Source organism: Lytechinus variegatus, chromosome 9 (genome assembly GCF_018143015.1).
Source record: "Lytechinus variegatus isolate NC3 chromosome 9, Lvar_3.0, whole genome shotgun sequence".
Taxonomy (NCBI): domain Eukaryota; kingdom Metazoa; phylum Echinodermata; class Echinoidea; order Temnopleuroida; family Toxopneustidae; genus Lytechinus; species Lytechinus variegatus.
In genome coordinates, this window is record NC_054748.1 from 34,484,956 (window position 1) to 34,496,178 (window position 11,223).

The following is an 11,223-nucleotide window of genomic DNA, read 5'->3' on the forward strand; positions in this document are numbered from 1 at the left end:
TCTACCTGTTGCATATTCTGAAAATGAATTTTAGGTTAGCATCATAGGATTAAGTTCATTTTGTTCTTTGTAGAGGTGGAGAGAAAAGCTACAGTTCTTGATCAGTAACGTGATATTCGGTATTGTCACACTTCTTATCCAGTCAGAGACATTTACAACGCTTTTTGAACTCAACTCCCCCCAAAACTTAATTATTGACAGCATAGTGTTTCATAGAGCCGTTCTCAGAGATTGAAGAGAGTTAACTGTCTTGTCCAAGTTTATGACAATCTTGTGTTTTAATTCAGTTCCACCAGAAGCGCCATTTGGCAAGTAGCACTCTTCAAATTCCCAGATTAGATCAGGTGAAATCGAAAATCCACTTATTAGAAAGTTGATATGGATGGAAACACGAATTCGACAAATTTGACATCAGGATATGTGGCATCGGTTCATCCGTCTTGGTATATCATCACAGCATCCTTCTTCATCTTGATAATACTTATCGGTCTGGTGGGTAACTGCTTGATCATTATGTCCGTATTCTTATCAACTAAACTACGAACAAAAACAAATGTCTTTGTGGTCAATCTAGCCGTCTGCGATTTGATCAATTGCCTGTGTATTCCCAGTCAGGTCGTGACCCTTTTGTCATCGAACGTGCCCTTCATACCGGGTAGTTTTGCAGTTATATCCGGGATAGGCGTTAAAGTTTCTGTTCACACAACTATACAAAACTTGACCTTCCTTGCAATAATGAGGTTCATTAAGATCACACGACCTGCGAATGTTTTTAACAAAGTGTTCACGACGAAAAAACTCAAACTGATGGTCTTGGGTACGTGGTGTTTAGCCCTTACCCAAGACGTATTTTTCCATATGGTTGGATTACGATCTGTGTATGATTCAGCGGTGAAATTGTACAGAGTCCCCGAAGTGGAGATCCTTTCTCGTTTCATGAAAGTATACATCGGAATCTTTGTCATAGGGCATTTTTCTCTCATATTCGTGAGTTATTTGAAAATAATTCTTTATGTTCGAGCTCACATGAGGAGAGTTGCGCCTGGTGCAGGTCGTGAGGAAGCAAATCGAAACGAACCCGCACCTCGACCTCAGCCACCAGTTCACCAAGCCGAGAATCAACAGAATCCGGCGAGAGCCATGAATGGACTTGCGGCTCGCGATATTGCAATTACCAAGAACCTGGCATTGGTTACCATAGTATTTCTATTTTGCTTTATAACACCACTCACCGTATTTAACAGTTCTAATCCAATCCTAAGTCATTCGGGACTTTGTGTCATCATCAGTAACTGTGCAATAAACCCATTTATTTACGCCTTCACACACTCTGATTTTCGGAAAGTATTTCGATGTATTTTGACGGGGTCTTTTCGTGATATCCCGTTTCCATCTCGGCAATTAAGATCCTTTTTGCAAAACGTTTAATGAACGAATTAGACTACGAAGGATTATTTTAAGCCACTTCGGTACACAAACCAATGAATTTCCTGTATAGCCGCAAGATATTTGTCGGATTGTCAAGAAATTTATGTCCCGGGTAGAAGAACTTGATCTCTGAAAACAAATCCAAATAAACAAAAACAGGCTGGAGATAACACTTTCACTGCTTTATCCTCAATGGAATTGAATAAACCCCTTTCACATCATTCAAAAGTCCTTCAGTGTAATTTTTTTGGTTTTTTTAGGCAGCTCCTTCATTTCATACATTTGTTATTGTCTATTTATTGTTCTTGTATATTATATTGGGAAATCTAAAATTTCGAATTCTTTGACAACTTGACAACAGGGAAAAGCGGGTTATAAACATTGGGTATTATTATTATCATTACACTCATCATTATTATTACTATTATGATTTTGATGATTATTATTGATAAACTGATAACAGTCAAAATGTTTTTCCCCCTGAAAGGAAGCGTTTTGCATTATTGGAGTCGACCAATGAAACCGGCTCCAAAAACCGGACCCTGTCTTACAAAGAGTAACGTTTGATCCAATCAGCCTCAAGTATTTATCCATCAATGGCATAATTTTTTTCTTTAGGCACTTTGCACATTGTCCATTGAAAAAAGGCATACTGATATGTAAAGAAAACAGTGAATGCTAAAACATTTATTTATTTAGTGATATATTCATATTTCACAATCATCAAAGTACATTTCGTAATAAATCATGTTTACAATGAAAAAAATGCATAACACATGCAGGACTGAAACTTAGCAATGAAAAGAAAAAAAGTGGAGGGGCCTACTAAAAAGCAGTGCTTGTGAAATGTAAACCCCCTATTAAAACTTTATACAAGGGTAATATGATACAAATAGAGTAAAATAAACAGCAAAATTCTATACAATTATATAGATATAAACACTGTAACACAAATGTATATACACTATATACAAAATTAAATATTGACTTTAAAATAATCAATACTACCGTGGATAAGTATGAAGTTCACAAATATTTGATTGAATCAATAAGAATTCCGAAGAAATTTTTTGATGAGTAATTTAAATCGGTTAAGATTAGCTGCCTCTTTCATTTCTCTGTCCAGAGAATTCCAGAGTTTTGGTCCTGTGAAAAATACAGTTTTGCTAGAAAATACTGTTCTACTTTTAGGTAGGTGATAGTCATTTGATTGTCTCGTATTATATGAATGTAAAGTATTGTTTCTCATAAATTTCTTTTGTAAGACATTAGGTACACTATTTCTATCTAGCTGATACATGAATTGGAATAGTTGCCAGCGGTACAGGTCATTGACTTTAAGGATACGTTTCTGACGAAACAATTCATCCGTATGAGCTCTAAAGGACATATTGCATATCATTCTCATTACTTTTTTCTGAAGTAGCAAGACTTTATTTAGTCTCGTTTGAGAGGCATTACCCCATGCCAGAATTCCATAATTAAGATACGGTAGAATTAATGCACAATACAACATGGATAGCGCCTGTGCTGGAAGAACGTTTTTAAGCTTATTGATGACTCCAATATTTCGTGACACAGTTTTGCAAATATTGTTGATATGAGCATTCCACGTGAGCTTGTTATCAATAGTAAGACCTAAGAATTTTGTTGTTGGCACTTCTTTGATTTCAGTATTATCTAAAAGTATTTGATGCGGTAGATATTTCAATGAATGACTAAAAAGCATATAATTAGTTTTTTGCAGATTCAATGACAGTTTCTTGGCTTTAATCCAATTTGTTACTTTTTTAAATTCTGTATTCATAGTCCTCACAAGTACATGTGGATCATGATGTGTATAGAAAATATTGGAATCATCATCAAAGAGAATAAATGAGAGAACATGAGATGAATTTCTCATATCATTAACATAAAGTATAAATAACAAAGGGCCAAGAATACTACCTTGTGGAATTCCACAGGAAACTGGCCTTGTTCGAGATTCTGATTCATTTACTGTAACAAACTGAATTCTATCAGTAAGATAACTCCCAAACCATTGTAAGGCTGTCCCTCTGATACCGTAATTTGATAGCTTATATAACAGTATTTCATGATCTATTGTGTCAAACGCTTTTGAGAAGTCGAGGAATAATCCTACGGTATGATCAGAATTGTCAAAAGAAGTAGATATTTTATTTATTAATGTCAATAGAGCATGAGTTGTATTATGTTTTTCTCTAAAACCGAATTGATTATCACATATAATACCATATTTCTTAAGGAAAGCAACTGTCCTTTTATAAATTATCCTTTCAAGAATTTTTGAGAACGAAGTTAACAAGGATATTGGGCGATAATTACTAGTAACCAATTGGTCTCCATTCTTGAAAATGGGTATAACTTTAGCTATTTTCATCTTCTTTGGGACCTGACCAAGCTGCAATGATAAATTAAATATATGAAGCAGAGGATCAGCAAGAGAATGTATAATGTTTTTCACAACTCTATTTGTAATGCCATCATAACCGGGTGTCTTTTCTGCTTTCAAATTAGATACAATCTCAAGTAATTCTTTTCTATTAACTGGAGTAAGAAATATTGAACTATCATTTTGTTTATCCAAAAAGTCCTTAAACGAATTTTCTACAGGTATAATATTTCCAGCTAACTTCGGTCCAATTTGAGAGAAATATGAATTAAATTCATTTGCTATAGAATGAGTATCTTCAACCATATTTCCATCTACACATAATTTATTAACATCACTAGATTTGTTAATTTTGTTTAGAGCCCCATTTATTGTTTTCCATGTATTTTTAAGGTCGTTTTTATATGATTGTAATTTTTCTGAATAAAACCTCTTTTTTGCTATTCGGAGAGTAGTTGTACATATACATCATATTCAGAAAATATTTTTAACAATCATGTAGTTTAGATGTTGACGTTGATGGCCTTTCATAGATGTGGTTGATTGGATCAACTGTAACTCTTTGTGAAACGAGTCCCTGATCTCATGTAAAAGGAAATACCGTTATATAAATATGATTTACGCTGTGTTTCATGGTTGTGGCGGTGCATTATAAACCTTGTATATAGGAACGTCCACTTCTCTTTCATATAAGGAAGGAAAGAGAAGTTCTTTTGACACATGGTAACATGTAAACATGTGAAGTCGTTTGTTAGTCCGAATATCACTACATTAACATGTATTGATTAAAAGTAAATGAAAACCAATCATGTTAATAGCTGTTCACTGACAACGATTGTCAATTAATGTATTGAATATTGAAATTATTAAAAGTAATCAAAAGATGAAATGAGATGAATTTTATCTATATCTTCAGTTGTAATGATGTTAATGAGCATTGTGTGATCTTGTATTTTACGGTAGTTTCATGAATATTTACTATACCTATACACATTTAAACAAACATATATACGCTTCTTGTTTTATATTTTGTGCATTTTCACTATTTGTATTGCTGTTTGTGATAGATAAAGCTCGTGAAGTGAAATTTGAAGTTTTGTAAGCACATGTGATAAAAAGTCTACTTCAGTGAATTGGTAAATATCGGAAGCCCTTGACAAGTACGTGAAATTACAAAAAAAGTAGAAACTGGTCTTTAAAGTCTTGTACAGAAAGTAGTAAAATATGATGTTTGTATATACATATTACATGGATGATCATATATATCATAATTTAACACAACGTGCATAATGCTTTTCTCATATCAGGTGTTTGGCAATCGTCAAATCTCTTACTGATTAAAATGGAAGTGTCTCAACAAAGTATATCTTCGTTCTTTTTTTCTTTAGAGTACTTCTTATATGATATAGTCGTACTTATGGATTGTAAGCTTTTATCTTCATACTTCGGTGTCCAGCAGTATTATAGCGTTGATAAACCTGTTAAATAACTTATGATAAATTCATCAAACCCTTCGGATATGTTGATCACTTATCAAGCATCCCCTCCCCCCGTGCTTTCCAGTATATTAAGGTCGTGTGTGATTCCTCATACAACTAACTCTTTAAATTTTTAATAGCGATGGAGGTACGTAAAGTGTGCTGTGTGATATACCTTACTAAGATGATCTGAAGATTCTTGAAAATACGTTTTCTCTCATTTCCTTTTTCAATTTTTGAGGACTTCTCGTGGCAGAGAAAACATTTATTCGTCCTCGCTGTAGGAGATTTAATACGACGTGAGGTCTAATCCTGACGACCCCAAAAAATAAAACAATAAAATAAATATATGAAGAAATAAATTGGCATGATAGTTACCTGTTGCATATTCTGGAAATTACTTTTAAGTCATCAGTGGATCAGTCCTTGCTGGAAGACATTTTACACTGCTTGAGCTCTTACCTAACCAACCTCCAAAAATAATAAATATATAAATGGATCGATGTCTTCCCGAAATATAAAAACAAAGAGGCATGAAATTCATCCGTTACATATTCAGAAATTTACTTTTTGGTCAGCATTTTAAGATTAAGTTCATTATTTGTTGAGGTGGAGAAGAAAGCTGCAGTTCTTGATCAGTAACGTGATATTCGATATTGTCACACTTCTTAACCAGTCAGAGACATTTACAACGCCTTTTGAACTAAAAAGAACTCAATTGTTGACAACTTAGTGTTTTATATGCGGCCATTCTTTTGGGATTGAAGAAAATTAACTGTCTTTCCAAGTTTATGACAATCTTGTGTTTTAATTCAGTTCCACCAGAAGCGTCATTTGGCAAGTAGCACTCTTCAAATTTCAAGATTAGATCAGTTGAAATCGAAAATCCACTTATTAGAAAGTTGATATGGATGGAAACACGAATTCGACAAATTTGTCATCAGGATATGTGGCATCGGTTGATCCGTCTTGGTATATCATCACAGCATCCTTCTTCATCTTGATAATACTTATCGGTCTGGTGGGTAACTGCTTGATCATTATTTCCGTATTCTTATCAACTAAACTACGAACAAAAACAAATGTCTTTGTGGTCAATCTAGCCGTCTGCGATTTGATCAATTGCCTGTGTATTCCCAGTGAGGTCGTGACCCTTTTGTCATCGAACGTGCCCTTCATACCGGGTAGTTTTGCAGTTATATCCGGGATAGGCGTTAAAGTTTCTGTTCACACAACTATACAAAACTTGACCTTCCTTGCAATAATGAGGTTCATTAAGATCACACGACCTGCGAATGTTTTTAACAAAGTGTTCACGACGAAAAAACTCAAACTGATGGTCATGGGTACGTGGTGTTTAGCCCTTACCCAGGAAGTATTTTTCTATCTGGTTGGATTACGATCTGTGTATGATTCAGCGGTGAAATTGTACAGAGTCCCCGAAGTGGAGATCCTTTCTAGTTTCATTAAAGTATACGCCGCAATCTCTGTCAGTGTGTATTTTTCTCTCATATTCGTGAGTTATTTGAAAATCATTCTTTATGTTCGAGCTCACATGAGGAGAGTTGCGCCTGGTGCAGCTCGTGAGGAAGCAAATCGAAACGAACCCGAACCCCGACCCCAGCCACCAGTTCATCAAGCCCAGAATCAACAGAATCCGGCGAGAGCCATGAATGGACCTGCGGCTCGCGATATTGCGATAACCAAGAACCTGGCATTGGTTACCATAGTATTTCTATTTTGCTTTATAACACCACTCACCGTAGTTAACAGTTCTAATCCAATCCTAAGTCTTTCGGGGCTTTGTGTCATTATCAGTAACTGTGCAATAAACCCATTTATTTACGCCTTCACACACTCTGATTTTCAGAAAGTATTTCGGTGTATTTTGACGGGGTCTTTTCGTGATATCCCATTTCCATCTCGGCAATTAAGATCATTTTTACAAAACGTTTAATCAATGAATTAGACTACGAAGGATTATTTTAAGCCATTTCGGTACACAAACCAATTAAATACTTATATAGCCGCAAAATATTGTCGGATTGTTAAGAAATTCATGTCCCAGGTAGAAGAACTAGATCCTCTGAAAACAAATCCAACTAATCGAAAACAGGCTGGAGATAACATTTTCACTGTTTCATCCTCAATGGAATTGAACAAACTCCCTTCCACATCATTCAAAAGTCTTTCAGTGTTAGGTTTTGGGTTTTTTTTAGGCAACTTCCTTCATTTTATGCATTTGTTACCCGGGGTGGGGGGGGCACGCATTGACGAATGGATACCATGTCTTTTTCCCGATAGGGCACGTTACGTACGTAACGTGATAAGGGTGTCAAAAACACAAAAATAATGAAAAAAGGGTATCTATTTCGCTCGGAAATTACGTGTTTAGGGTCAAATTTGCGGGTATGATAAAACAAAATTAAAATGTTTTATAAATGATGTCCTTTATGCCCCAACACTTCGTTTTTAGAGTCCGATTTGCGCGAGGTGTAGAAGGTGGGGTCGTACTAAACCAAATGAGGTAAAGCCGACGACCGAAGGACCCGTAACAATAAAACATTCCTGTACTTGTTCATGTTGTTTAGGGGTTCATTTCAGGGAATATTTGCCAAGAGTATCCTTTAATTTGTTTCCAACTTGAATACTTGTTAAGGGGTGCATTTTCAGAATATGGAAATTATGTATTTAGGGTGCTTTTCGAGACCCATGCATGGTCGCGCATGCATGGTATCCACTCGTGAATGGAAGTGGCCCCCTGGGATTTGTTATTGTCTTTTTTGTATACTATATTTAAAAAAAAATCGAATTCTTTGATCGTTTGACATCAGGGAAAAGCGCGTTATAAACATTGGGTATTATTGTTATTATCATTATTATTATTATTACTACTATTATCACGATTATGATGATTATTAATATTGATAACAGTCAAAACGTTCTTTCCCCCTGAAAAGAACCGTTTTGCACTATATGAGTCGACCAATGAAACCGGCTCCATACAACCGGACCCTGTCTTACAAAGAGTAGTTAACACAAAGAGTAATGATTGATCCGATCAGCCTAAATTACAATGATAATCCATCAATGGCATAATTTTTTTCTTTAAGAACTTTGCACATTGTCCAATGAAAAAAAAGCATACTGAAATATAAAGAAAACAGTGAATATATAAATATATACATCATATTCAGAAAATATTTTGAACATGTATTTTAGATGTTGACGTTGTTGGCTTTCCATAGATGTGGTTGATTGGATCAATTGTAACTCTTTGTGAAACGGGTCCCTGTTCTCATGTAAAAGGAAATACCGTTATATAAATATGATGTACGCTGTGTTTTATGGTTGTGGCGGTGCATTATAAACTGTTTATAGGAACCTCCTCTTCTCTTTCATATAAGGAAGGTAAGAGTAGTTCTTTTGACACATGGTAACAAGTAAACTTGTGAAGTCGTTTGTTAGTCGGAATATCAATACATTAACATGTATTGATTAAAAGTAAATGAAAACCAATCATGTCAATAACTGTTCACGGACAACGATTGTCAATTAATGTATTGAATATAGAAATTATTACAAGTAATCAAAAGATGAAATGAGATAAATTTGATCTATATCTTTATTTGTAATGATGTTAATGAGCATTGTGTGATCTTGTATTTTATGGTAGTTTCATTAATCTTTAGTATATCTATACACATTTGAAAAAAATATACATACGCTTTTCGTTTGATATTTTGTGCATTTTTACTATTTGTATTGCTGTTTGTGATAGATAAAGCTCGTGAAGTGAAATATGAAGTTTTGCAAGCACATGTGATAAAAAAGTCTACTTCAGTGAATAAGTAAATTTCGGAAGCCCTTGACAAGTACGTGAAATTACAAAAAAGGTAGAAAGCGTTCATTAAAGTCTTTAATGGAAAGAAGTAAAATATGTTTTTTGAATATATATTACATGGATAATCATATATATTATAATCTCACCCAACGGGCATAATGCTTTTATCATATCAGGTGTTTGGCAATCGTCAAATCTCTTACTGATTAAAATGGAAATGTATCAACAAAGTGTATCTTCGCTCTTTTTTTCCTTTAGAGTACGTCTTATATAATAAACTTTTATCTTCATACTTCGGTGTCCAGCAGCATTATAGCGTGGATAGCACACGAGACAAAGTCTCTCATATTTTATTTTCGTTTTTTTATATATTGATTTATTAAAGTCCATGAGAATACATTAAGCATAACAAAAATATAAAAACACAAAAAAGTAAAGAAAAAAAGATACGTAGTAAGATGGAAGTGATATAAGAAGGCTGAGATTGTACAAAGGCTATTTACAACACATGCATAAAAATGAACATAGTGTTTCCTTTTATCAAGATTTTTGTCTACGTCATGTGAAGAGTTCAGGCTTAGCCTATTCTTCAATGTGAAATATAACCTAGACCATCTAAAATAGTTGCGGTTAATAAATAATTATGAATACAAAAGAATATGAGAGAAATCGGCCTATTTGGGCATCGACCTTGTGGGAAGATCCCTTGAGTTCTTTTCTTCTCTGGCACGATGCCTTTTCCAATGGTGTGTATGTGAGAGTGGTGGGAGTGTTTGTCAGGAATATGTGTATAAAGATTACCGTCAACCGTGGACATAAGTATCACAGACACTATCAAACCATTTAGTCTAATTCACAGCTGGTCTAGCACCACTTGGTCTAATTTCCACTTCGGCTAATTTCCACTTGGTGTAATTTTCATTTCGTCTTATTGCCACATGGTCTAATGGCCGTTTGGTCTAATTTCCACTTGGTCCAATTTCCATTTAGTCTAATTTCCACTTGGTCTAATATCCAATTGGTCTAATGATCACCACTTGGTCTAATAGGCAAATGGTCTAATGAACACTTGGTCTAATCGTCAATTGGTCTAATTCCCAGTTGGGCTAATCGTCACTTGGTCTAATTTTTATTTGGTACAATTCATACTTGGTCTAATGTCCATTTATTCTAATATAACATGATTCAATATTTTTTATTTTATGTAGAATTAAAAACATGGTACGTAATGGATAAATACCATACATCAGTTAATACATGTCGCCAGAATCCGGAGGGATAGAGCCAGGTTAGGACTTGTGGGCGCAAAAACCTCACCGTGAAGGACTTTCGATGACGAGATAGTCAAATCACCAAATGAATTATTCTAATCAAATATAATTCTTATAATTAGGTCTTTATATCGATTATATGGATGATGATGAAAATTATTTCATACTCATAATCTACAATTCTACATTACCGCATGCACATTTAAAGAACAATAAGTTGGGGACCTTAGTAGTAGTAGTAGTATTTATTTCCGTATTAAAAGCACAATTATATACAATAAAATACGGTGGATAGCCCACATTTAGCGTGACTGGCACGGTGACGCTGGTCTTCCGTGGGGTCCAAAACATTTAACATTAACATATAAGTTGTAGACACAGTATAACAAGATTAAAATAAGAGATGTACAGAAGATAAAAGAAAATAGTGACGAACATAAATGGTTAAAAATACAAATATTAACAGTAAACATATTTAGATAAAACACCGAAAAGAAGAAGAAGAAGAAAAAAAAAGTATAGGGTGCAAACCTAATAGGGGATGAGGGGGGGGGGGGTATATCGGAGTCCATGTGGCTATAGATCAACAATCTTAGATTTGAAGATATTAATACTAGGGGATGATTTGATGTGAGGAGGAAGGGAATTATAAGCCATGGCGCTTTTATACTTGAAGGATCTTTTGAGGTAATTTGTTCTTGGTTTGGGTAATTTAAATTTGGTTCCGAAACGTGAGTGATACGTATGTGATACTAACTCAAATTCATTTCTTAAATATTTTGGAGATAG